Source organism: Heterocephalus glaber, unplaced genomic scaffold (genome assembly GCF_053883595.1).
Source record: "Heterocephalus glaber isolate CG9 unplaced genomic scaffold, H.glaber_assembly_v1.0 deba00001698, whole genome shotgun sequence".
NCBI lineage: Eukaryota > Metazoa > Chordata > Mammalia > Rodentia > Bathyergidae > Heterocephalus > Heterocephalus glaber.
Genome location: NW_028258419.1, coordinates 2,190,147 through 2,215,545, shown reverse-complemented (window position 1 = coordinate 2,215,545; position 25,399 = coordinate 2,190,147). Strand labels below are relative to the sequence as shown.

Sequence of the window (25,399 nt, the reverse complement as noted above, 5' to 3'; positions counted from 1 at the left end):
AGGATGATCGCCACAAGTTCTAAGCCAGCCTGGGCTACACAGTGAGTTCAAGGCCACCCTGAACTGCATAGTGAGACCCTGTCTCAAAAAAAAAGGCGGGGGGGAGGGGAGGATTTTGGATTTTGAGGGGACATGAATGATAATGTGTCTTTTACTGTAATAAACATGTAAAATTTTTTTAAAAAATATTCACCACATGTTTCCATCATACCTTGTGCATCTCTGGATTAAGTAGACCTTGGGGTGGAGGTTCTGCTGCCTCCTAGCCCTGTGGCCAAGAAGGCTAGGTGTTTCTAATCACTTAACTAGGTATGAAAATATCTGCAATTTCTATTGGTATAAAAAGCCACAGGTTCTGTTGGAACCACCAAAGTTTCTCGCCTACATCCCTAATGGAAAGAAATGCTGTATTTTCTTTTAAGGTGAGTGACAATAAAGTGTGTTCCCCCACCCAGGCTGGAGCTCTGTCCCACTGCCCTTACTCCTTTTTCCCCGGTTAGGAACAAAAGATGGTGAACTCATGAACTCACTGTGAGCTTGGCTCTCATACTTAGAAGCAGATAACCTTGGCTGTGTCAAAGGAAATAGCATGGATCTGTTCCAGCACAGACTCACAATGCAGGGAAATGTAGATGGGCAGAATGCGGCTGGCTAGAGACAGTCCCAGAGCACACAGGGAGGTCGCACCAGGGACCACTGAGTGGTGGCCGGCACAGGAGGATGCAGGAAGGTGGCACAGTGGCACCCCTGCCAGTGCCCCATTAAGACCGCAGAGACCTTGAACACCAAAGCAATCATTCTATGACTTTTTTTCTCCCCACTGTGTAACTGAAAGCAAGAACTATACCATATCATCAAACGGTCAAACAAAGCTCTGATTTTTCCTATGATGACAAATCTGATGCTTTGGAGGAATATTTAATTATCTTACAAAAATAATTTTTGGTTACCCACCTCTACTACTGGTGTTAAAGTAAATTAAAACAGAGAGTGAGACCATGGATCCTTGAGTAGACAAAGCCAGCTAAGCTGAACTTTGCCTCGCTTTCTTTCAAACATAAGTGAAACCGAACTTAGGCTGTTTCTCATAAAAACCCCTACTGAAGTGAAACAAAAGTTAAACACCACCAATTAGAAGCCACAACTACCTTACATAACTGGTAATTTCTAGCAGGACAGACCAAATAAGACCTCTATAACTCTACCAAATCAAACCTTCTCTCCTCTCCTCCCTGTTCCTCCCACAAGAGCCATCCCCTTGCATTCCCACAGTGGAGCCCCAAACCATCTTCAGTCTGGCGACCCCTAGTTCACAAATTGCTGTTTGTTCAAATGAACCTTTTACAATCTTATTGAGCCTCAGTTTACCTTTTAACACCAGTCAAAATGCATACTTAGTCTGATGGCTGGGTAACTGGGCAATGGTTAAAGCATCCAAAGTGAGGGAAAAATGTATTTATCTTGGAGCCCAGTCCAGAGCCCAGCCCACAGGCAAAGGCCTCCATGAAGGCCCTCGGGGGACTTGTGCTCATCTTGCATCCGAATCTGTGGGGTTTCCCAGGGGCATGGGAGTCAGGGGAGGCTGGGCTAGGCCCAGCCAGCATCAGACCAAGGTGCCATGTCATGACAACGAGGACAGCAGTCTGCCTGCTCTGCCTGCCGGTTACTGAAGAAAGCAAATTTGTAGAAACTGGTTAAGAGGTATTCAGGTCACACAGGGGCAACTGCATTAAGGAAGACCACGAATAACGTGCAAGCAGTAATAAGGACTACGAACAAGGAAATCACCCAGTATATTTGACACAGGCCCAGAATAGCTTGAAAAAAATGCTCCCCTCAAAAGTAGGGGTGGCCGGAGGAGCAGTGGCAGCACTGGACTGGCTCACACAACAGCAGTGATTTTTCTAGAAGAGTCCCCACCACTTCGTCCTGGGCACAGGCCCGGCCTGTGCTCTGATCCAGCACTTCAGCCATTTTTCCACAGACAGAGAATGGAAACGTCCTCTGGGAGCACTGGGAAAATGATTCAAAACCTCCTGTTTTATTTCCAAAGTTCAAAATTTCTTTCACATCCCATAAATTTTTAAAATATGTGTATATATTCCATTTTACTCCACTCATATATCTATAGCTGTCTAAATACGGAAATGTTTTTACATTGCACAAGTGAAGTCATTCCTGTAAGGCCAGCCTGGATACCTAACCCACTGTAGCCCCTACTTCGTACCTCCAAGATTGAGGGCAGGACCTTGAGTTATGTACAATAACATGAAGATGTATACACTCAGAAGTTCTTCATAAATCCTTTTGCTGTTTCATTACAAAAAAAATCTCTAAAGTTTTACCCCAGTATCTAAATATCTATGAGGTACGATAAAACATTATGGTGAGGGCCAGGGATTTAGCTCAGTGGTTTTGCCGCCTGCTGCGCAAGCGCAAGGACCCGAGTTCAATTCCCGGTACCAAAAAAAAAAAAAAAATTATGGTGAATGTTTAAGTTTTAAAAATCTATCACAATGAAAGACATATTACCATGAACTGCCCTCAAAGTGCTCTGTCTTGCTTTTAACATACTTATCCCATATTTTCTGAAGAATTTCTGGAAGTCTTTTTTCATGAGTGTCTTTTAGTTGCTGTCATGGCTGCCTTAATATTCTGAAATCAATCAAAATATTTACTTTCCATGGTCATTTTGAATTTGGAGAAGAGTCAGAAATCATAGAGTGCCAGATCCAGTGAATGAAGATACTCTGTAATGTTTTTATGAGCCTGACTTCCCACTGGATGGCACTTGGCAACAGCATTCTCCTTATTTTTTATCATACTTTGTAAAGACTCACAAAATTGAACTTCCAGAACTGCTTCAGAAAGTGGCAAGAATGATGGGATAAGTGTGTTCGGAGAGAGGAGGAATATTTTGAGGGTGGTTAATGGCAATGTGTCTTTTATTATAATAATTTTTTAAATTTAAACATTCACTGTGTGTTTTGATCACACCACCTATCTATCTGTGTCTATATCTACCTGCTGCTCTAACAAAGAGTCAGTGACTGGCTGCTCTCTGAGAGCTGGAAATAGGCCTCTTACAGTTCTGGCTCCTAGAGCAGAGATCAGGCTCCAGCAAGTGGGTTCTGGCAAGGGCTTTCTACTTGGTCATGGGCTGCTGACTCCTCATTGTCACCCTCGGGGGTCAGAAAGAAGCAACGGCTCTCTGGGTCCTTTTTCAGAGCATTGATTCCATCCTAAAGCCCAATTTTCGTGACCTCAGAGCCTCCCAAAGGCCCCAACTCCCAATGCCATCCTCCCCAGGGGTTAAGAGGTCCACGTGCCATTTTGGAGGGACACATTCTGTCCATACCTGCAGATCTGACCCGACTCATTGAGCCTCAGTGAAGGCTTTATGCCAGGCCAGCAGGGCCCCCCGCAGGACGCTTTCTAGCAGAGCTTTGGGGAAATGAGGTAACGTGGACACACTTAAATATTTGTTAAAAAATATATAAAAAGGATGAGCCAGAATTGAATGAAAAAGTTACCTATGAGGTAGGTGTAGTGTGGGGGACTAGGAAGGAGGGAAGAGGAACCAGAGAGCTACTTCTCTAAGTGCATCTTTTTAAAATTCTTGTGACTTGTGAACTGTGCAAATGCTTTACATATTCTAAAAATACAATTAAATAAAAACAAAAAGCAAACTGTAAAAGTACAAACAGAAGCATATAAACTATAATTGTATATTAAATGGAGAACAATCACACAGAAAAAAAGTTATTTTCAGCAGTGTTTAATATAGTATGCTGAAAAAAAGAATGTCTAGAAAAAATATATAGTATTGATTATATTTATTATATATATATTGATTATATTTAGTGAAATATATTCTAAGAATAAAAAGAACTATGAAGAAATCTTGTATGTCTCTCAGTGTTAATAGTAATAATAGAGCTTTGAAATTATTTTATGAACATTATAAAATAAAAAAAATAAGTAAGTATACTAATGTTTTTAGGAACAAGATGTCAGTAAGAGAAAACAAATATTAGCATGACATAAAGGGAGTTAAGAAGAAATCTTTGGATTTAAAGTGTCAAAATGAACTTAATTTTAGAAAAATATTAGGACTAGGCATATACAGTGGTGCCTCGGTTTACAAACTTAATTTGCTTTATGATTTAGGGGAAGATTGCTACATTTGTGTTTGTTTGGGGAAGACGGCTGTGGTTGTGTTTGTCACCCAATGCAGTTTTCGATTTTTGCCAAACACTCTTGCTTGCAAACCAAATTGTTTGTAAATAGAAGTGTTTGTGAACCAAGTTATTATTGTAACTCAGAGGTAGAGTACATGCTCAGCATGCCCAAGGCTCTGGGTTCAGTCTCCACCCCCAGCCTCCAAAAAACAAAACCAAAAAACTTTCATATCTCTATCCATTGGAAAAGTCTAGAGACTGCTTTTGGGTAGTCCAATCTTTTTTGGCATTTCCTCCTTCCCCCTTCCCCAGTCAAGGGGCATCTGGAGGGACAGTCTGTGTACTTCTGTGTCCATATGGGGCTGTAACCAGTCACAGTGGGCCCTGCTGTCATCAACCCTCTTGGCATCCAGTGACATTCCTGATCTGACTAGGGTGTAGCAGGCTGACTGGGCCTTGTGAACTCGCAGCTCTACTCATAGCACACAGGAAGTGGGATGAAAGGGCCCCTCCACACTGTCCAGAAAACATCTCCAGGATCTCTCCCCAACTAGGCTGTGTTGTCACCTCCTCCTCGAATCAGGTCCTTTGTATCAGTTGGGAAGCTGCTCATCCATGTGGGATTATGGGTCCCTTAGCCATGAAGGACTCCACCCTCATTCCCAGGCCAGGGCTCGATCCTGATATCATAGCTTAAGTTTGCACCAGGTATCCAGTATTTGAGAAGTTGAAACAAAAAATATTAAGAATGTAAATTATTGTACACCAAGCAGGAGAAGTTCTGTTGCTCCTAGGTGGGGCAAAGAGGAGAGGAGGAAAAAAGAGTCAGATGAGAAGAGAGGCACACAAGATGGTGGGGTGCAGATCAGTCCGTTGTGAGACCTGTTCAGTTAGCACGGCTGTGGTCTGCCCATCCAGGCTCAGGACAGGCAACCGTGCCAAATCCACATCCAGTGACATCACATTGATAGGCATATTTCTACCACAGAAATCAGCATAGGCTCACAATACCACCCTTCCTGAGGAAGCCTGGAACCCCTCTGGGCCTGGGGCAAGATCACAAATGGAAGCCAACATAATGTATGTCTGAATACTTACCACAAGCTGAGATAAAGGATGTTCTGCCTGTACTCCCTACCTTGACAGACCTTTTCTTTTGTTTTGTTTTGGTTTTTGGTGCTGGAGGTTGAACCTAGGGCCTTGTCCATGCTAAGCACTTGCCCTACTACTGAGCTGCATCCCCGCGTCCTGTAATTTTGTAATGATCCAGAAGGGCAGACTCAAGTGGAGAACGCTCGGACTCTTTGGGACCCTGCACGGAAGAGTGGAGACAGACAGCTGCCCATCCCTTCTGTTTCTGTTGCTCTAGAAATTTCTGTCCCATCCCATTCTTCACAGGCTGTGGGTGCACATGCACGGGGAGCCTATGCCATAATCTCAGCTCCATCCACATCTCTCCATAAGGGGGTGATTGAAAAATATGGTGAACATTTCAATTATGTAATTTCATCTCATTGAACACACCAGCAGCTTTGGAGGGTTTTGTGTGATTTCTTCGCCAGTAGAACAAGGTCTACACTCAAGCAACCATGTCAAAGGGACCTGCAGTTGGCATTGATCTTGGCACCACCTACTCCTGTGTGGGTGTCTCCCAGCATGGGAAGGTGGAGATGATCACCAATGATCAGGGAAACCGAACCACCCCAAGTTATGTCGCTGTCACTGACACCGAATGACTGATCGGAGATGCTGCAAAAAATCAAGTTGCAATGAACCCGACCAACACAGTTTTTGATGCCAAGCATCTGATTGGATGTAGATTTGATGATGCTGTAGTCCAGTCTGATATGCAGCATCGGCCCTTCATGGTGGTGAATGATGCAGGCAGACCCAAGGTTCAGGTTGAATACTAAGGAGAGACAAAGAGCTTCTATCCAGTAGAAGTATCTTCTACGGTGCTGACAAAAATGAAGGAACTTGCTGAAGCTTATCTTGGGAAGACTGTTACCAAGGCTGTGGTCACTGTGCCAGCTTACTTTAATGACTGTCAGTGTCAAGCAACCAAAGATGCTGAAACTATTGCTGGTCTTAATGTACTTAGAATTATCAATGAGCCAACAGCTGCTGCTATTGCTTATGGCTTAGATAAAAAGGTTGAAACTGAAAGAAATGTGCTGATTTTTTATTTAGGAGGTGGCACTTTTGATGTGCCAGTCCTCACTATTGAAGATGGAATCTGCGAGGTGAAATCTACAGCTGGAGACACCCACTTAGGTGGTGAAGACTTTTACAACCAAATGGTCAACCATTTTATCGCTGAGTTCAAGCACAAGCATAAAAAAGACATCAGTGAGAACAGGAGAGCTGTCTGCTGTCTCTGTACTGCCTGTGAACAAGCTAAGAGAACCCTTTCTTCCAGCACCCAAGCCAGTAGAGATTGATTCCCTCTATGAAGGAATCGACTTCTATACCTCCATTACTCGTGCTCGATTGGAAGAGTTGAATGCTGACCTGTTCCATGGCACTCTGGACCCTGTAGAGAAGGCTTTTTGAGACGCCAAACTGGACAAGTCACAAATCCATGACATTGTCCTGGTGGGTGGTCCTACCCATATCCCTAAGATCCAGAAGCTTCTACAAGATTTCTTCAATGGAAAAGAATTGAATAAGAGCATCAACCCTGATGAGGCTGTTGCTTATGGTGCAGCTGTTCAGGCAGCCATTCTGTCTGGAGACAAGTCTGAAAATGTTCAAGATTTGCTGCTCTTGGATGTCACTCCTCTTTCCCTTGGTATTGAAACTCCTGGTGGAGTCATGACAGTCCTTATCAAATGCAATACTACTATTCCTACCAAGCAGACACAGACCTTCACTACCTACTCTAACAACTAGCCTGGTGTGCTTATTCAGGTATATGAAGGTGAGCTTGCCATGACTAAGGATAAAAACCTGCTTGGCAAGTTTGAACTCACAGGCATGCCTCCTGCACCCCGTGGTGTTCTTCAGATTGAGGTCACCTTTGATACTGATGCCAATGGCATCCTCAATGTCTCTGCTGTTGACAAGAGTACAGGGAAGGAGAACAAGATTACCAGCACTAATGACAAGGGCCATTTGAGCAAGGAGGACATAGAGCGTATGGTCCAGGAAGCAGAGAAGTACAAAGCTGAAGATGAGAAGCAGAGGGATAACGTGTCTTCCAAGAATTCACTGGAGTCCTATGCTTTCAATATGAAAGCAACTGTTGAAGATGAGAAACTTCAGGGCAGGATCAATGATGAAGATAAACAGAAGATTCTTGATAAGTGTAATGAAATCATCAACTGGCTGGATAAGAATCGGACTGCAGAGAAGGAAGAATTTGAACATCTGCAGAAGGAGCTGGAGAAAGTCTGCAATCCCATCATTACCAAGCTGTACCAGAGTGCAGGTGGCGTGCCTGGAGGAATGCCTGGGGGCTTCCCTGGCGGGGGAGCTCCTCCTTCTGGTGGTGCTTCCTCAGGGCCTACCATTGAAGAAGTTGATTAAGCCAACCCTAAGGATAGATTTAGCATTGTTCCACAGAATAAAACATTGAAGGACCTAAATTTGTAGCAAATTCTGTGGCCGTTGTTAAAGTTTAATGCTACAGTAAAGTACTGGGCGTTCTCAATACTTGAACATGGAACACGTGCACAGGGAAAAGATAACATTGCACTTTATAAGCACTGTATTATAAGTGGAAATGCAGTGACTTTAATGAAAGTATTTAAAATTAAATTATCACAATTTCTTACAGTAAATGATACACTGCCATTCATCTCCCTCAAAATTCTCCTCTCACTTCAAACATTCTTATCCCATTGTTCTTGCCACTTTCTGAAGCAGTTCAGGAAGTCCTCTTTCTTGAACGTCTTTAGTGGTGCTGTGTCTTGATCTGACTAGATTAAAACAGTGTCCCTTTCATGGTCATTTTTCACTCTAGGGAAGAGCTGGAAGTCACACAATACCATATCTGGTGAATAAGGTGGATGAGCACATAGCATCATGTTTTTAAGAGCCTGTCTTTCCATTGGGCATCACTGGGCAACAGTTTTTGCCATATTTTTTATTACAACTTGTAAAGACACTCACAAAAGAGGACTTCTAGAACTTCTTCAGAAAATGGTCAGAATGAGGGGCTTATATGTGTTCAAAGTGAGTGGAAGTATTTTGAGGAGGGGTTCATGGTGAGTGTATATTTTACTGTAATAATTTTTAAAAATACAAACATTCACTGTATATTTCAATCACACCTTGTAAAAAGTGTCCCTTGGGCATCCCAGGGACTAGCAGTGCTTACTCCAGCTGTATAGTCTGCCTTTGGAAGGACTGAGCCAGGACAGAGGCTGAATGCTCTGGGCTGGAAATTTGGGCAGGTAAACATAGGGTCTCAGAGAGGTGGAGAGGAAGGAGGTGTGGACCCATGAGGGGACCCCTCCACAGCTGCAGAAGCCTTGCACTGGAGGAGGGGTGTGGCCAGGGTCTGTCAACAGCTGACGTATTGAGAGATAGCAAGAGTCGAACCACTTGCCAAGAGGTTCCATACACCTGGGAGAGTACATGCCTGGTTAGGGGACTTCAAATGCTAAATTACTATCTCTAGATTAAAGCCAACACGCACATATGACATTGTATGTCTCACAGGTGGATATTGAAAGCATTTATACATGCACTGCAAACACAGAAGGTGAGACACCAGCAGAGACAATTGTGACTGGGTGGTAACTGTCCTGCCTGATACTCTGCAGCTATCAACACAGGAATATTTCCGCAGGGTTTCCACAGGTTAGGAGTTGATGGAGAAGTAAAAGGAGTTAAGACCAACCAAACCCAGTCTGCACTGTGCACAGTTCTGTGTCCTCACTTGGCACCTAGCCAGCAGGGCTCACGTCTGTGGTCTGACACCATTGCTAGGTTGGCCTGGATCCTCTTTTTTTTTTTTTTTTTTGTATTAAATTCTTTTATTGGTACATTGTAGGTATACAACACAATTACATTTCTCATTGGGAATTGTACCTTTATATAATGCACCTTGGTTCTTATTTTCTCCCCATTCCTAGCCCTCCCTTCACGCCCTCCACCCTTCCCTATTTACAAAGACTTTATTTCCATTTTTTCCATTTCTCATCATTTTTTCCTTTCCCTTCTTTCCTTTCCCCTGCCCCTCCCACTACTCCTACCCCTTTGGACCTTTTCTTCCTATTTTACATGATCAATTATTCATTCTAATCATTGGTACATTTTAGGTATACAATATAATGACATCCTTGGAAATTTGCACCTTTACATAATCTCTCTTGGTTCTTATTTTTCACCCTTGCCCAGCCCTCCCTTCAATCCCTCCAGTCCTCCCTATTTACAAAGATTTTGTTCCTATTTTTCCATTTTCTCATATTAATCCCATTCCCTTCTATCCTTTCCCCTAGCCCTCCCACTTCCTTCCCCTTTGCCCCTTTTCTTCCTATTTCACATGACCTATTATACATTTAGTCCTTATTTACACTTTCAGTTTCTCACACCAGAGAAACTATTCGGTATTTACACATGTGTGTCCTATTTATTTCACTTAAGAGTATTGCCTCAATGTGCATCCACTTAGCTATATATGTCTCTAATTTCTCATTTTTTATGGCTGAGTACTACTCCATTTTATTAAAAAACCCCACATTTTCTTTATCCAGTCTCCAGTTGATGGGCATTTGGGCTGTTTCCAAGTTTTAGCTATTACAAACTGCGCTGCTATGAACATGGGCGCACACATATCACTGTGGTATGATTCTTTTAATTCTTTGGGGAAGATCCCCAGCAGTGGAATAGCAAGGTCAAATGGGACTTCCAGTCCTAGTTCTTTGAGGTATCTCCATACTGATTTCCACAGTGGTTGCACCAGTCTACACTCCCACCAGCAGTGGAGCAGGGTTCCTCTTTCCCCACAGCCCCGCCAGCATTGGTTATTGGTTGATTTCATGATAGCAGCCATTCTTTCTGGAGTGAAGTGGAATCTCAGCATTGTTTTCATTTGCATCTCTTGAATGACCAGTGAGTGATGTTGAACATTTTTTCATGTATTTATTTGCTATTTCTACTTCTTTGTCTGAGAAATGTCTGTTCATTTCAGATGCCCATTTTTGGATTGAGTCTTTAAATTTGGGAGGTCTGATCTTTGTAAGTTCTTTATAGATTCAAGATAGTAGACCTTTGTCTGAGGAAGAGCAGGTGAAGATTTTTTCCCACATTATGTGTTGTCTCTTCACACTGCTGGTGGTTTCTCTTGCTGTGCAGAAGCTTTTTAATAAGAGATCCCATTTGCTGATTGTTTGTGCTAGTTCACAGACAACTGAGGTCTTGTTCATAAAATCTTTTCCTACACCGATGTCTTCAAGGGTTCTACCTAACCTCTGTTCAACTGGTTCAGAGTTTCTATTTTAATATTTAGATCTTTAATCCATTTTGATTTTAGTTTAGTGCATGGTGAGAGATATAGGTCTAGTTTTAATCTTTGGCAAGTTGAAGCCCAATTTTTCCAGCACCATTTATTAAAGAGGCTATCTTTCCTCCAGTGAGGGTGTTTGGCTCCTTTATCGAAGATGAGATGGCTGAGTGTGTCTGGCGTTGTTTCTGCATCTTCTAATCTGTTCCACTGGTCCTCAGGTCTGTTTCTTTGCCAGTACCATGCTGTTTTTATCACAGTAGCTTGGTAGTAGAGTTGCAGGTTGGGGATTGTGATACCCCCTGCCATGTCTCTGTTACCTAGAATTGCTTTTGCTATTCTGGGTCTCTTCTTGTTCCAAATGAATTTTTGGATTGTTTTCTCAAGGTCTATGAAGTATGCTGCTGGGATCTCAATTGGAATTGCATTAAATCTATATAGCAGTTTTGGAAGAATGGCCATTTTCGCTATATTAATCCTTCCTACCCAGGAGCAGGGCATGTCTGTCCATTTTCTGATATCATCTTCAATCTCTCTTTTCAGAGTGTCATAGTTTTCAGAGAAGAGGTCTTTGATTTCTTTCGTTAGGATGATTCCTAGGTATTTCAGTTTTTTGGATGCTATTGTGAAAGGAATTCCCTATTTCTCTCTCAGTGAGTCTGTCATTGGTGTAGAAGAAAGCTATTGATTTTTGTGTGTTGACCTTGTAACCAGCTACTTGAGTGAATTTGGTTATTAAGTCTAGAAGACTTTTGGTGGAGTTCTTGGGGTCTTCTATATAGAGTATCATGTCATCTGCAAATAATGATAATTTGACTTCTTCATTTCCTATCTTTATTCCTTTTATTTCTTTCTCTTGTCTAATTGCCGTGGCTAATGTTTCCAGAACTCTATTGAACAAGAGTGGTGATAGTGGACATCCTTGTCTTGTTCCTGATTTGAGTGTGAAGGATTTCAGTGTTTGACCATTTAGTATGATATTGGCTGTTGGTTTTTCATAGATGGCTTCTATCAGTTTGAGGTAGAGACCATCTATTCCAGTTTTTTGTAGGGTTTTTATCATAAATGCATGTTGGATTTTGTCAAATGCTTTTTCTGCATCTATGGAGATATGGTTTTTGTCCTTGGCTCTATTGATATAGTGTATTACATTAATTGATTTTTGTATATTGAACCATCCCTGCATCCCTGGTATGAATCCCAGTTGATCAGGGTGTATGATCTTCTTGATGATCTTCTGCATTCTGTTTGCCAGTATCTTATTAAGGATTTTTGCATCTATGTTCATTAGTGAGATTGGCCTATAGTTCTCTTTTTCAGTTGGGTCTTTCTCTGCTTTGGGGATCAAGGTGATGCTTGCTTCCAGGAATTAATTTGGGAGTATTGCTTCCCTTTCAATTTCATTGAAGAGTTTCAACAGTAGTGGCAGTAGTTCCTCTCTAAATGTCTTGTAGAATTCAGCAGTGAAGCCATCAGGGCCCGGACTTTTCTTAGTTGATAAGTTTTTAATTACATTTTCAATTTCATTGATTGATATTGAGTTGTTCAGAATTTTTAGGTCTTCTTCATTCAACTTTGGTAATTCATATGTATCTAGGAATCTGTCCATTTCTTCTGTGTTGTCCATCTTATTGGCGTATAGGTTCTGGAAATAGGTATTGATGATCCTCTGGATTTCTGTTGGGTCTGTTGTCATTTCACCCTTTTCATTCCTAATTGCATGGATTTGGGCCTTTTCTTTCCTTTTTCTGACAAGGTTGGCTAAAGGTTTGTCAATTTTGTTGATTCTTTCGAAGAACCAACTCTTGGCTTCATTGATTTTTTGTATTGTTCTGTTAGTCTCCATTGCATTGATTTCCCCTCTGATCTTTATAATTTCCTCCCTTGTATGAGCTTTGGGGTTGTCCTGCTCTTCTTTTTCTAGAAGCTTGAAGTTCAGCATCAGGATGGTAAATTGGGCTCGTTCTGTTTTCCTAATGTGCATATTCACTGCTATGAATTTCGCTTGTAAGACTGCTTTCATTGTGTCCCATAGATTCCGATATGTTGTATTGTCATTGTTATTTAATTGAAAGAACTGTCTGATTTCTTCTTTAATTTCCTCTGTGACCCATTGGTTATTCAGAAGCATGTTGTTCAATTTCCACGTGTTTATGAAATTTTTTGAGTTTCTTTTGCTATGGATCTCCAATTTCATGGCTCTGTGGTCTGATAATATACAGGGGATAACTTCAATTCCTTTGCACTTACTTAAACATGTTCTATGTGTGAGTATGTGGTCTATTTTGGAGAATGACCCATGTGCAGCTGAGAAGAATGTGTATTCTGATTTTGTGGGGTGGAAGACTCTGTAAACATCTGTTAAGTTCATTTGTTCAAGAGTTCGACTGAGTTCTAGTATTTCATTACTTATTTTTAGTCTAGCTGATCTATCTATTTGTGACAGTGGGGTGTTGAGGTCCCCCACTACAATTGTGTTAGTGCATATATGACTTTTCGTGTCTGTTAGTATTTGTTTTATATAGTTGGGTGCACTAGTGTTTGGTGCATAGATATTTATGATTGTCATCTCTTCCTCTTGGATTCTTCCCTTTACAAGGATGTAGTGTCCTTCTTTGTCTCTCTTAATTAGTGTTGGTTTGAAATCTACTTGATCTGCCAAGAGGATAGCTACTCCTGCTTTTTTTTGGGTTCCTGTCTCATGGAGTATTGTTTTCCACCCTTTAACTTTCAGTCTATGAGTTTCCTTTTGAATTAAGTGTGTTTCTTGTATGCAGCATATTGTTGGATTTTGCTTCTTGACCCATTCTGCCAGTCTATTTCTTTTGATTGGTGAATTGAGACCATTAATGTTGATGGTTATAACTGAAACGTATCGACTTATCATTGCCATGACTTTTTCTTTTTGTTGGGTTCTCCCCCTTTCCATTGAATTTCTTGTCATGCCAGATGGGTTCATTCTGCTTTGCTTCCTGGGGTTGTGATCCTCAATGTCTGTTCTTAGGATATTGTGTAAAATTCTTTGGAGTGCTGGTTTGGTAGTCACAAAGTTCCTAAGGTGCTCTTTGTCATGAAAGTATCGTATTTCTCCATCCATTTTGAAAGATAGTTTTGCAGGGTACATCAATCTGAGTTGGAGGCTCTTTTTTTTTAGGGCTTGGAATATGTCACTCCAAGCTCTTCTTGCCTTGAGGGTTTGTGTTGAGAAGTCTGCTGTGATTCTGATGGACTTTCCTTTGTATGTGATTTGTTTCTTTTCTCTGACTGCTTGGAGAACTTTGTTCTTCTGTTGAGTTTCTGGAATCTTAACAATTATATGCCTATGTGTAGTTTTTTTTGATCAAGGCTATTTGGAGTCCTATATGCCTCACTTATCTGTATGTCAAGCTCTTTCCCCCTGCTTGGGAAGTTTTCTGCCATTATTTCTGTGAAGAGATTTTTTATGTCATCTGCACTCTCTCCTTTCTTCATTGAGCCCAATCAGTCTTATGTTATTCTTTTTTGCATCATCTAGCAGCTGCTGGATTGATTTCTCATGTTCCCTTATAATTTTGAAGCAATTTTTCTTTTCCTGGTCACTAATTACAATCTTATCTTCTATATCTGAAATTCTGTCCTCACATTGGCTCATTCTGCTGTGTAGACTTTCAATGGAGTTTTTCATGTCCTGGAAATCTATTTGCATCTGTTTCATGGATTCCATTTGTTTCTTATGTTGGGATTCCATCATGTTCCTGAGCTCCTCTCTAGATTTATTAATCATGTCTTGCACTAGGGGCACAATTTCTCCTGTTATCTGAGAAATTATTTCTGATTTCATTTTTTTCAGATCCCCTTTTGTTGCCAGTTCAGTGGGTCCAGGTGGTTGAGTATCAGAGTGTTCCATCTCATTTCCCTTTGGGGTTGCTGTAGGTGATCTGGAAGTCTGGTTTTGAGACTTATTTACGTGTTTTCTCATTTTGACTGGGGCAGGGGGCTGTTAGTGCCTGCACAGATTACCTCCTCTGAGCTGGGAGAGGTGGGACAGGGGCTGGGAGCAGCGGTAGGGATGGTGATCCAAAAGCCCTTTCCTGTGGGCTAGGAGCAGTGGGAGGGATGGTGACCGGAAAACCCTTTCCTCTGGACCAGGAGCAGTGGGACGGTTGGGTCAGAAGCCCCTCCCTCTGGGCCGGGAACAGTGGGACTCAGTACCTTGGTCTGGTGGTCTGGTGTCCTCTGCGTCTTTGTAGTGTGGAATCAGGTGGCTGGCTGTCTGCAGTGGGGTGATGCGGTGTCTTCCGCTTGACTCAGGACCTCGATAGGGCGTGCACAGACCTGCCTGTCTGCAGCAGGCTGATTCGTCGTGTGTTATGCACCACTTGGCCTGGATCCTCTTTTCAGGATCTTGTGCTGCTCTCATCACAAGTTATTTGGGGAGGTCCACTTCCTGTGCCTGGGTCTTATTATAAATGAAAAGTTCTTTTTTCCCTTAGCTGTGGCTCAAAATATTGTCCTTAACGCCTGAGTCCCTGTCAACTCCTTTGCTTCTGGCTACATTATTGCCCATGAAGAGGCCAAATAACTGATGTGGAAATAAAAGGCTCTCTGAAGTCTCCTCCCCTGAAAAATGAGTTGATGATGCCAAGTGCTTAGAACAGGACCTGGCTCACAGGATCACTCACTCCTGGGTGTCTGCTTTTAGCTTCATTTGCTTCTCCTGACAGATCTGCAGATCATGGGACTTTGAATCTTCTACACTTTACTTTGCTGTAATTAATGAACTACTAGTAAAGACATCACGCAATTCACTGCTCTGCCATTAGATCCCTGCCAGGGCAGGACCAAGAGGTTTCTGGGATTGCTTTTGAAACTTAACATGTGTAAGCTTGTGGAAAAAACTACATATATCTTTGTCTGTTGCCTGCTTTTTAGACATTTAATTCATTACCGCCTTTCTACATAAGAAATAAAGGGGTCAAAAAGGAGAACCGATTTTTTTTAAAGAACGAAAGCTCAGTGAGCAACTGTTAAAAATCTGAGAGTTCCCCATCTCATGAGGCTAAATTTGTCTACATACCATCTGTTCCCCTTGATAACCGATTGATTTTTGCTGGTGTTCAAGTATTCTGAAAGTTCTAAGGAAATCTTTTTTTTTTTTTTCTCTTGAGACAGGGTCTCACTATATAGTTCAGGCTGGCCTCGAACTCACCTGAGCCTCTTGCCTCAGCCTCTGGAGTGCTGGGATTACAGGTGTGCACCCCTATGGCTGGCAAGGAAATAATTTTTATAGTACTTTTTTTGGGGGGTGTACCGGGGATCGAACTCCGGTCCTTGGCTTTCGAAGCAGGCAGCAGAACTGCTGAGCTAAATCCCCGGCCCCTTAAGTAGTACTCTTTTTAAAACAAAGAAATGGTCCTTATGTAATTCTGTCAGTGAGACTGCTTCATATTAATTATCCAGCCACTGAGCTGCTGATAAATATTATTGTCTGATGGGAATTAATACTAATGACTAAAGGATTAAAATTTGAACTATAGTTTATAAAAAATTACCCTTACACTAATACAGTTGATTCTATTCTGAGTGAAAAAAATATCTACTTATGCCAGTAGTGGTGGCACACCTGTAATCCCACTACTCTAAAGACTGAGGCAGAAAGATCACCATGTGTCTGAGGCCAGCCCAGGGTACATAGCGAATTCAAGGCCAGCCTGAACTACAAAGAGATCCCATCTCCAAAAAGAGGGGCTGGGGAAAAAAAGGGCTGGGGATTTAGTTCAGTGGTGCTGGTGCCTACCTCACATACAAAAGGTCCTAAGTTTGATCCCCGGTTCCAAAAAAAAAGACCCAAAAAACTGCTGGTTGGAGTTAAAATAGGTTTTAATGGTAGAGATGAAATTGGTGCAAATCATCTGTTTCTGTGTCTTCCCAGACAATGTTGCCGCTGGCCTGGTGGTTAACTGCTGGATTCTGGGAGCCCTGGTTTGCCCAGATTTTTCTAATTGTAGCCCAGAAAGTCCATGCCCCTGGACCTCAGTTTCATTCAAACCGTGAGTTTTTCTCATCCAAGCAGGAGGTGAGGGGATGTTTCATGCCAGCCTAGTAGAGCAAGGTTGACTGGTACCGCAGCACCCTGCACAGACAGGCACCAAGCCCTGTTTACCCTCTCCTGCTGCTTCCTGGGATCCAAATGGCCCTAATCCTTCCTCCCCAAACTGCAGATCTGCCACAGGTTGCCAAGTGCCTTGCCCCACATCTGCTGGGCTTCAGCAGGAGGACCGTGTCACCCAGGCCAGGGCCGAGGCTGCCCTAGGGAGGGAAAATATAGCCACAGTTAACAGTGGGGCCGGGACTTCAGACCACATTCAGTCAGATCCCTACTCTGTCCTTTCCCAGGTGTGATGGGCTTATAATGAGTCAATAACCTGGCTAGACTGAACTACATTTCCCAGAGTTCCCCTGTCTGGGTGGCTCTGGTTAGGGTGGCCCACGAGACACAATCTTTAATCCAGGACCTCTGTGTCTGTAAGTATACCTCAGTCTGAAAAACTGGTCAGAAGGCTGTAACTTTCCACTAGGACAACTCAAGCCAGTTTGTTTTTTTGTGTGTGAAAGCAGATGTTTATTGCAGAATTTTTAATTAAATGTCTTAAACAACAACAAAACATACTACCCTAAACCAACAATGAACTGGTAGTATACAAATGCTTCAGGCTAGAAGTATGTTTGTTCTGAATGAACTAATATATAATAAATTCTCATGACATTTGATTCCAAAATGAATGCATGAATTGGATTGGCATGATTAAGAATTTAAAGTGAAATATAAACATACGGGCAACTGAAACACTGGCATTAATTTGTAGGAGTCAGTTCAATGTCAGTGACTGGAGAACTATATATTTTTTAAAAATCTGAGGTGCAAAACTCTTTAGTAAGCAACCCTGTACCTATGTACACCTGAAGGTCAAGGGCTGGAGTTATATCCCTGATGAATACCGTTAGGAAAAGGATGTATAATATCTACCACACATCTGTTTCAAAAACAGCATGTTTCCAAAATTATACATTTCTTTACAAATAAACATTACCTATTAGCAACTACAGAGACACCATCAGGATGAGTTCCAAAATACGCTGCTTTCACAGGCATCCGTGAGCTGTATTTGAAGGTATCTATTTTAATCTTGGGGCTTTAAGAACATCTTCTTTGTTTTAATTGGTTTTATGTTTCCATTTTCATCTTCTTCATAATTGGCATGGTCTTTCTTCTTGGGAAACTTTTTTCCAGCTGCCCCTACCAAAGTGTCATATCTTCTAGCTATTTCTTCATCTGACACATCAAGCTCTACTGTGTCATCTTCTTCTTGCCCCTCTGCTTTGTTCTTACTATTCATCTGAAGCATTAATTTCTCAACTTCAGGATTAAATCCTCTGAATGACATTCTTCCATAGAGAAGATCTTCACATAACAAGAAACTCTGCTCTTCTATTATGAAACTTTCTCTTCAAGCTCTGGCAAATCCAAGTACCAGTGCTCCTCACTAATGAGTTTCTTTTCTTCCTCTTCTAGCTGTTTCTTGGTTTCTGAGTCAGTCCTCTTTGCATGAACTTCATGCATAGCAAGTTCATAGACAACTTGGTCTTGTGCTCTGCTGCCATGCTGGCTCCAGCCTGGGGCCTCAAGTCAGTTTTTTGACTACCAGACTTAAGTGTTTCTTCGTAATATAGACCAAGCAATAGATTTGGGGACCCATCTCTTTTGTTCCTCTGAATACATTATGGTTTGGATCTAAAATGTCCCCCAAGAGTCTCGTGTGTTTGGAGGTATGGTCTGGTCAGAAGAGGTGGGTCACTGGAAAGGTATATTCTTGTCCCCAGCTCCTCCCTTCTCTCTTGCTTCTTGGCTCTCATGATGTGAGCAGCTTTCCTCCACCAGGCTCTCCACCATGCCATTTCTGCCTTGGAGACAGCCAACCATGAACTGAACCTACTAAAATCATGAGCCAAATAAACTTCTCCTCCTTTTTGTGCAGATGCTGGGTATTTTGTCCCAGTGACAGGAAACTGGCTAATACAGGACACCATGATCAATTAGCCACTGCCACAGATCTTTGTGAGCCAAAACAACTTATTAGCAATATGTCTTTACCACCTCATACCATAGATGTGCTCACATATCTTGTCTTGGTGGTTGAATATTGCCACTTTACTTCTGCCACTCTGAGGTTCTGTGATCCCCACTTGAATCAATGGTGACATCCCTTAGAGTCACATGCAGCCTACAAAGGTGATGCCACCAGAGCTTTACATGGCTGAATGTGGAGGGAATATACCTGGGAGGGTGGGGTGGTAAACCTGGACCAAATTTCTTGTCTTGCCAGGCATCTGGCATCCTCACTGTATGATAACTGGTAGCTCTCTAGTAAAGGCAACCATGTGAATGAGCTTGGGTTGACCTAGTGCTGGATTCCATCCTTCTTATTCTAACATCTTTAAGGTGTTCATCCACACATATTCCTCAGGTTCTGATGATATATATTACAAAAGTGTGACAATTCTTTTGGCATATAAATGATTTCTTCCTGAGTCACAGTGTATACCTGTCCTCCATGGGAATTGACACCAGTTATGATCCAGTGGCAACGTGGGTTGGTTGTGGAGGGTTTTGAGGAGAATGAGTAACCCTTAGCAATGCACTGCCCCAGATGATGTTATTGGAGGTGTTTATGCCAAAGAAGGCTGGTCTTCTACAGAGGGCAGCTCTTGCCATAGGACAAGCAAGCTCAGGAACTATAAATTCAACCACTATTTTAACCCAGTAAACCGCTCTGCAAGTTTTATGTCTCATTTACAGTAATACCAGCCCTCTGGCTTCAAGAAGTAACAGATTCTTTTAGGCTCTCTGGCTCACTAACAATGCCCTGAGCTGAGTTAAAGGAATGGACTTTGTCATTTCCTTTCTACAAGTCCTCAAGCATGCCCAGAAAGGTCTCATGCCACACTCTCTGGTCATCTGTGACCTCCAGAGTAGTTAAGGGCAATGCCTTGTGGGCTCCAGAAACACCTGCTCAACTGGCACTACTCAGCAAGTACCCATGCATGAGTGATGCCACAGGTCACCAGCTGCCCATTTCCCACTGGTGAGGAGCTGGTACTGTGCTTGAACCCAAGGGTGTGACCAACAGTTCCCACCTCTGTGTCCCAGGGCTGTGTCCCAGGGCTGTTCCCAGCACCAGCCCCATACCAGTCACACTAGGTACCAGGCCTAAATCCAAGCATAATCCCCAAAGGAGAAGTCTGATATGAATTGTAACTGTAATGAGGGAGTGGCAGGAAATGGGAACTCTTAAGAATTCTCCATGGCTAATAAAAGTGCCCAAGGAGAAAGAAACTTAGAAGAAGTCCCTCTACTCAAGCTGGGATTCAAAACTCACAAGAGAAGTTTGCAACCCCCAGGATGGTGGATAAGTTTCTGGGCTGACCCAGGCCATAGCTTGTCCATAGTCACTAGACAAGCAGTGAGCACTCTCCTTGGGATATGAGGGCTCAGGCTGGCCAGGGAACCATGGTCAGGTTTGGCAAGTGGGAGACACCCCTGGGGAGTATGTCGGCAAGGCTGGCACTCTGCTCCAGGGTGTGGGAGAGCGAGGCTATGGACAGGCCTGGGCCTGTTTGCCACTGGGTGTCATGAGGCTGGGTATTAATGTGGCAACAATGTGATTGCACTTTGATATTCTTACCTTAACTTGATGAAAATAACTTCCATTTACCTTTTGAAAATTATGGCTTCATTTGTATACAGTAAAATACCCCCTTTTCTCTGTATGTGTATACAATTTTATGAGTTTTGGGAAATGTACACGATTATGTGAAACTATTGTAATCAAAGCACAGAGCAGTTACATCATCTTCTCAAATTTCCACCTGGCCTTCTTTCTTTCTTTCTTTTTATTTTTATTTATTTATTTTTTGCAGTACTGGGAATCGAACTCAGGACGTTGTACTTGCAAGGCAGCCAACAGCGCCACTGAGCTAAGTCCCCAGCCCCGCCTCCTGCCCTTCTTTAAACAGCCACTTCCTGGGCCCCAGACTCTGACAGCCACTGAGATGTTTTCCGTCTCTACACTTCCACCTCTTCCAGAGTGTCCTACCCCTGCAATGATAGATTTTTTGGGTTTTTTTTTTTGTTTTTGTCTTGCTTTTTTTTCAGCCTGGCATCATGTATTGGGATTAATGTATTTCATACATGCATCAGTAGTTTGTTTCCTTTCAATGATTGAATAATATTCCATTACATATTGATGTGCTGTGATTAGTTTACCCTTTCATCAGTTGAAAGGATATTTGAGTTTGGGGGTTTTTGATTTTTTTCCACTTGGAGCAATTATGAATGAAGCCACTATCAACATTCATGGATAGGCTGTGCATGAACACAAGTGTTCTTCTCTCTTAAATGACTACCTAGAGTGACATTCCCAGCTCGTATGTGCAGTGCATAGTTAACTCTAGGAGTTTGCCAAAGTCTTTTCCAAAGTGCCAATACCATTTTGCATTTCCACCAGCAATGTACAAGAGCTCCAATGGCTCCACATCCTCTCCATCACTTGTTAGAGGGAGGCGTGACTGTGGACTCTAGAGATACCACCAGGAATTTTGGCCTTCTTGTTCCTCGAATCTCCCTTTGAAGGCTTCTGCACTTGCTATTCCTTCTTCTGGAACATACTTACCATGTGGTAGCACGGCTTCCATTAGCATTTGATTTGAAACCATCACCTGTCTCTTTGGCCGTGGTGGTGCACACCCATAATCCCAGCACTTGGGAAGCTGAGACAGGAGGATCGCCAAGAGTTCAGGCCAGCCTGCACTACAGAGTGAGTTTAAGACCAGCGTAAAATATGTAGGGAGACACTGTCTCAAAAAAACTAACTAAATAAGCCACCATCTCTCTACACACATGAAGACCAGCTAAAGACAAAATGGAAGCCAGGCACAGTGGTACATGCCTGTAATCCCACAGGCAGAGGCAGAGGCAGGAGAATCACAAGTTTGAGACCAGCCTGGTCAACTTAGCGAGACCCTGTCTCATAATCAAAAATAAAAAGTGCTGGGGGTGTAGCTCAGTGTGAGGCCCTGAGTTCAATCCTCAGTACTGACAAAAAAATGTAATTATAAAACTGTATACTCTGTCCTGCATTCTTCTTTATACCCTGAGTCTTAATTTTCAATGAGTAATTACATGGTGCTAAAAACATTCTTATTTGTAATGTAAGTGGTTTTAAGACATTCCAAGTGTGAAGCTTTCCTGTAACTGGCTCTGCACGCCAAGACCGTGTGCTCTTTACAGATATAGGGTTGGCATCTCCATTACCTAAGTAGAAAGGATGGAAGAGTCATGATAATTTACTTTTGTTACAGTCCTGCCTAAGGAAACAAATTACTACATTTAATTTTTTAAAAAACATGTGTAAGGAGCCTTCAATTCATACATAAATAATTAAAACTCTAATTCTCATTTGCCTGTACATTTCTATTTCTCTACATCAAATCTATCCTTTATAGGGCCAGGGATTTAGCTTAGTGGTTTCGCCGCCTGCTGCGCAAGTGGAAGGATCTGAGTTCGATCCCCGGCACCAAAAAAAAAAAAAAAAAAAATCTATCCTTTATATGGGGTAAGTAACCCTTTAAATTTCAACCATAATTTTGACAAGTTCTTCATTTTCTCTTCCTCATTTCCCAACCCTCAGTCAATTGAAACCATTTAAGAAACTCAGGCTTAGGAACAGAATTGTTTGCCCAAAATAAAAGCTGAAAAATCAGTTCCCTTTTATGCTAATAGTTCTTCAGAAATTGCTTCTGGAAAGAGAAACAGTTTGGAGAGAAAAAAGAATGCTGAAAATGCCTGCCAACAATGACATTTAATGGGCAATACTGTGCTACTAAAAGCTTTATATATATGATTCATTCAACAAATGTTTGTTGAGCGATTTCTATGTGTTAGGCACTTTCCTAGGCACTGAAGATAAAGTATTGACTGACACAGAAAACATCTGTGCCCTATGGAGCTCAGATTCTAGTTGGTGAGGACAGATAATAAAGAAAGTAAAACAGATGTAATGTGTTTTGATATGGAGAAAAATAAAGCAGGGAAAGAGATAAAGAAGTTTTGTATGGTGTATGTGGGGTTTCAGAAAATGAAAAAGGTTTCCCCAAGATGACGTTACTTCAGCAAAGACTGGATTGACAGCAAGCAATCATGGTGGCTGAGGCAGGAGGGCTGCCACAGGGCTCTATGAGGAGGGGCAGTGTGAGGCAGGTGGACACACAGGACTGAGAGGAGCTGGGAGCCAGGGGTGGCTCTAGGCAGAGGTATGCCATGCACTGGCCAGGTCCCACCAGAATCAGTCTGGCTCCTGTGGCCAAGACAGAATGACAAGGGACAGGGAGAGGGAGGGAGAGCAGCTAAGACTCTGTGGCAGGAATCCAGGGGACAGAGGGTCCAAGGGACTCGGGCCATCAGTGGAAGTGGGCAGAAAGGGCCAGATTGTCCATCTATTTTGAAGATAGAGCCAACATTTTGATATGGAATGTGAGAGGAGCAGGAAAATCATAAAGGACTTCAAGGTCTTGGCCAGAGAGAAGGAAGACAGGATACCGTTACCAAATGGCAAGGAGAGGGGGTAAGAAGACCAGGAATTCAGTTTAACATATTAAACAGAGGCACCTATTTGGCATGGAGGTAGAAATCCCAGGTAGGAAGCTCAATCTTCATTCCTGCTCGCATCCAGTTCAAGGAGGAAGTGTAGGCCAGAGGGATCCTTTTGGCAGATGACAGATCTCAAGCCTGGATTAGGTCTCTTCCCATGTGATTCTTACACCAATGTCACCAGGGAAATGTCACTTTAGTCCAGGTGGCTTAGACATACCCAAACAGAGGCTTCAGAGGTATAAGGAGTTTATTGTACAATTAGTAGCTGTCTGGATTTAAATGTTTTTTGTTTTTTTTTTTTTGGTACCGGGGATCAAACTTGGGACCTTGTGCTATAATTCTCATGTGGCTGTAACTTGTCTTGATTGTGATTCAATTATTTCTCCAGGACATAGTTTCCTTTTATGAAAAATCAGAGGATAAACAGTTTTCAAGTTGGGTTCTGTGAATCCCAAAGGAAAGGGAGGCTCAGAAGGCAAGGGTCACCCCCAGGAGGGAGGTGTCTCTGCCATTGGTCTGTATTCATAAGCTGGGAATCTGTGTTAAGATTGTATTTGGACAGAAACTTTTTCTGCTACGTATTTACCGAAAGTGAGAGAAATCTGTTGGCTGGGCCAGGTGGTCTCTGCGGCCACTCCCTACACTGTGGGTTGCTGCTTTCCTCTGCTCTGGATGCTGGCTCAATGTTGAGGAGAGGAGAGAGTTCTCCCCCTTTTGTGGCTAAAATGTGAGGGAGTGTCTACATACCTGTTGATCTGCTTCTCCAGCCATCCGTCCATCCATCTGTCCATACATCATGTATTTATTATGCCCATCTCTCAATTTATTTGTGAAAAAGCATCCAAGAAGAAAATAATATTGGACATTTTAAAGCAGTGGGATACTGGTTTCTCTTAATGTTTCATTCTTCCATAGCTGTATACCTTTCAAGTCCTGGGAATAGGAGGACAAAGAAACATTTTTGTGGTATTCTTTCTTGGGGGTAGCACAGAGAATTTTAATGTTCTCCTTGTGGCCAGGAAGGTCACCTTACCCACATTTGGAGATAATCCAAAGGTTGTCTCACACTTTGGCACAGAAAGGATTCATTCAGTCTAATCTCATGTTGGTTTAGGACTTGGAAAGGCAGACAGTGTTGATGGCACAAACTCCCCCAGACAGGGTGGGGCAGAGGTGGGCAGACAAGCGGTTTGGGAGAGATGGGGATAGGCATGGGCTTGAGCTCTCTCTGAGGTAGCTAGTCCTGGGTGGACGCTGGGGTGGCCAAAGGCAGTCTGTGGCTCCAGGCTGTGGTGGCCCCTGTATAGCCTGTCCACAAGCTCACCACTGTGGAATCACAGCTGGATGTCTCTGTCCCCTCCACAGGTTGCTGGCCTGGACGTTTCAGCAGATGTGGATGCTGTTCTACCTGATGGTCCCTGGCCATCCTCCACGTGGTCAGTGTGTCTGACTGCAGCCCTCCAGGAGCCAGGCAAGTCCCAGTGATATAAGTTAGCCAAGGATTCTTTTGCTCAATTAAGATGGAAATCATGAAGTTGCCATGTTACTGGACAGGGTCCAAGGAGGTGCCGCAAAGAGGAGATGGGGACCCCATCTTCCCCCCTACAGAGTAGTTTTGCTGTCTTTCACCATAGAAAAAGGATTTCAGGATTCATCAGTGAGAGGCACACTTTACTAGACAGAGTTGGAAAGAAAAATAAGGGGCTTGAACCTGAGGACCTAAAGGAGGCACAGCTCTGACGATCAGACCAGTCCATTATCAAGAGACCAGCACTAGTTTTATGGCAAGGAGCTGTTAACCTCCCACTGGTCTGGGCATGGCTTCATTTTAAGAATTTCCTCCTAGTGTAAGGTATGGACCCCCTTGGAGATATCCTGGCGCCCCCTGCAGGCACAGTGAGAGCACTGCACTGGATCCCGGTAACGAGAACAGGAGAGAACAGAAGGGCACAACTGCACACATTGTTAGCAAAGAGTTGTGGAGGAAAGTCTTCATCTTTAGAAGGCAAGAGGTCACAGAGTAGGGCCTGAGATCCCACCTTTCCTGTCCCTGGAGGATATCTGTCCGATTGCACTGCA

The 25,399-nt window shown here is 42.8% G+C and overlaps 2 pseudogenes across 1 annotated transcript in view; one reads left to right on the top strand and one right to left on the bottom strand.

Moving 5' to 3' along the window:
* The first annotated feature begins 5,755 nt into the window (after positions 1–5,755).
* Positions 5,756–7,724, top strand: LOC101720440 (heat shock cognate 71 kDa protein pseudogene; annotated as a pseudogene).
* A 9,202-nt stretch (positions 7,725–16,926) lies between these two features.
* Positions 16,927–25,399, bottom strand: part of LOC110347191 (M-phase phosphoprotein 6 pseudogene) — a 10,178-nt pseudogene continuing 1,705 nt past the window's right edge. The window contains exon 2 of the transcript XR_015446557.1: positions 16,927–24,253. The product of XR_015446557.1 is annotated as an M-phase phosphoprotein 6 pseudogene (transcript). The remainder of the gene's footprint in view (positions 24,254–25,399) is intronic.